This window comes from Oncorhynchus nerka, linkage group LG15 (genome assembly GCF_034236695.1).
Source record: "Oncorhynchus nerka isolate Pitt River linkage group LG15, Oner_Uvic_2.0, whole genome shotgun sequence".
Taxonomy (NCBI): Eukaryota; Metazoa; Chordata; class Actinopteri; order Salmoniformes; family Salmonidae; genus Oncorhynchus; species Oncorhynchus nerka.
The window spans coordinates 14,620,543-14,623,024 of NC_088410.1; the positions used below are offsets into that span (position 1 = coordinate 14,620,543).

The window sequence follows — 2,482 nt, forward strand, 5'->3', positions numbered from 1 at the left end:
AGAATGGGAAGGGGAGCAGAAAGAGAGAGTGGTAGAGAATGGGAAGGGGAGAGGGGGAGAAGAAAGCGAGAGAGAGGTCGAGAGGAGGAGACGGGGTTAGGCTACTGTACTGCTGATGTGACACAATGCAGGGTGTGTGTGTCTGTTTCTGTGTGTGTGCCTGTGTCATTGTTAGCTCAAGCAGTCCCCCCTCCTCCTTATCTCGGTCCATTTGCATAGTTAGTCACCGGAGCTAAACACGGAGCCGAGGGAGGCTTGTTCTTGGAGAGATAGTAGACGGGCCGCCCGGTGGAAACGGGAGTGGACCCGCGGGACTCACCGCATGTCATTGTGATGGCTCATTTACATGAGTTGTTTATTTCGGTCTTTCTCAGAACGGAAGCCCGTTGGCCGAAAGTCAGAAGTCGCGCGCAACTTCGTTAGGTTATTACACAGTCTACTGCAACTAGAGGTGACGTTCTCTCAGATATATGTAGCATGTTGTTGGATAGAACTGGCAGAAAAGCGATGAATCTAACGGCTCTTTTGAAAGATTTCAGTTTGTCTTTCAAAGAAAAACTCCACCCAAAAACGATACTTTGGTATTTGTTTCATTAGTCGTTGTTGATATAGCCCCAAAATATGTTGTTTGTCAACAATCAAGTTTTCAAGATTAAATAACTTTCAAAATATAGAAATACAGCCGGTATTACATTTACATTTACATTTAAGTCATTTAGCAGACGCTCTTATCCAGAGCGACTTACAAATTGGTGCTTTTACCTTATGACATCGGTATGATGCATTTTGGTTTTTGTAGTTTTTAGGTGGAATTTTCCTTGAAGGGTCAAATATTCACTTAGTAGTTTGACTGTTTCCAAGTTGTCCATAATAAGGCTTTATATGATTAGAAGACTATAGTTATTAGATACCGTGCCAGAACTCAAAAAGAATACAACGAAGAGAGAGAGAGAGAAATGGAGAGGACGAGAGAGAGAGAGGGAGAGTTATATCGGTGTGCAAGATAATGGGGATGATGGGTACCCCGAAGCCACACACACACACACACACACACAGTTATATAAGAATGGACAGGGGATCGCCATACAGCGCAGATCACTAAAATTCGGTCTGGAATACACGAGGACTCCGGTTCTCATTTTAGGATCATGATTCAACCTAAGAGTAACAGGACAATGAAGTTGTAAATAGGCCTATAGATTATTGTTTTTAAATTGTAGTATTATAACCATGGAAACGCACATTAACATTACGCTAACCATAGTTGAATCAGGCAAAGGCAACCAATGTGCGTAATGTTGCCTATGGAGAAACGGGCGGTATGTAGGCTATACGCTCTGAATGTCCTGTCAAACGGCGAGCTACGGTATAGGCTACAGTATAGGCTATAAAATTGGCGAAAAGTATAGGCTACAGTATAGGCTACAGTATAAAAACAACAGATACCAACAACAGATCAACAGTATTTCTTACTCAATTTCAAAACATCAGCTCTCACTCCCCGGTCACAAACTCACCCAGTCAGATAGCGAGTAATTGAGAGCCGAAGCGGGGCTTGAACCAGCGAGTCAGTGCCCGTAGAAAACGTCCCCTAGTCATAGCCTGGAGGGTGAATGAATGTAAAGCACTTTACCTTGACTGCATATTATGAGTTCCTGTCGCGTCCCCTGTCACCCCCACGCCGGCGCTCATCCTCCAGCCACAGCCACGGACACAGGTAACATCCACGTTACATGAAGTCAAAACAACCGACACAACCCAACCAAGTCCAACAGTCAAAAAGGAAATTCAAAAAAATGAAAGAACGTTAATTTGGATATATTTCGTCCATGGAGTTCGGTGACTTGTGACTAAAAGAGAGAGTCAATAACTCATTGTAAAGGTTTGTTCGTGATCAAGGTCCGTTAAATGTTTTTTTTATCTTGTCCCAGGAGCGAGACGCACGGAGTTGTACGCGTCGGACGGTTTCCGGTGCTGAAATGAGAAGGGCGAACTGCGCTCGGCGCGGAAAAGAAGAGGCCGTTTTTTTCTGCTCTAGGGTGACGTCGGCAGGTACGCTCCGCGCGTCCTTTGAGGAACTTCCGAGTGTCCTATAAATTAATAATTTAGTATAGACATGAAATCAAATGACAGTATAAATAAAGTATTGGGTAACTGTGAGGACATATGATATGGGGAGTTGAAGCAGAAAGGGGAGATGCACCCAAACCGTTCAAGATTAACGTTGACATTGGACTTGCATTAATGTGCTGAAGAAGTTGGGAAATTCCTTCAAACATGCCAATAGATGCTACAGTGTCTGATTTTGTAATCCATTGACTCTGGGTCAGAAGGCTGCGTGTTCAATCCCGTTTGTTGACACAATTTTATTTTATTTTGGGGTTTAACCCTTTGCCAAACCTTAGAATAAGTGTCTTAACGTAATGTTGTAACTCAATCTTAAACATGAACCATTCAGGAGGAGTGTCTTAACGTAATGTTG

At 43.3% G+C, this 2,482-nt stretch overlaps 1 protein-coding gene across 2 annotated transcripts in view; it reads right to left on the minus strand.

Annotated features, from left to right (window-relative positions):
* Window positions 1–1,955, minus strand: part of gcgrb (glucagon receptor b) — a 109,143-nt gene extending 107,188 nt beyond the window's left edge. For both annotated transcript variants that reach the window (XR_010458653.1, XM_065001052.1), the window contains exon 1: window positions 1,634–1,955. The gene's annotated coding sequence lies outside the window, so the exon portion shown is untranslated. The remainder of the gene's footprint in view (window positions 1–1,633) is intronic.
* Window positions 1,956–2,482: the final 527 nt, after the last annotated feature.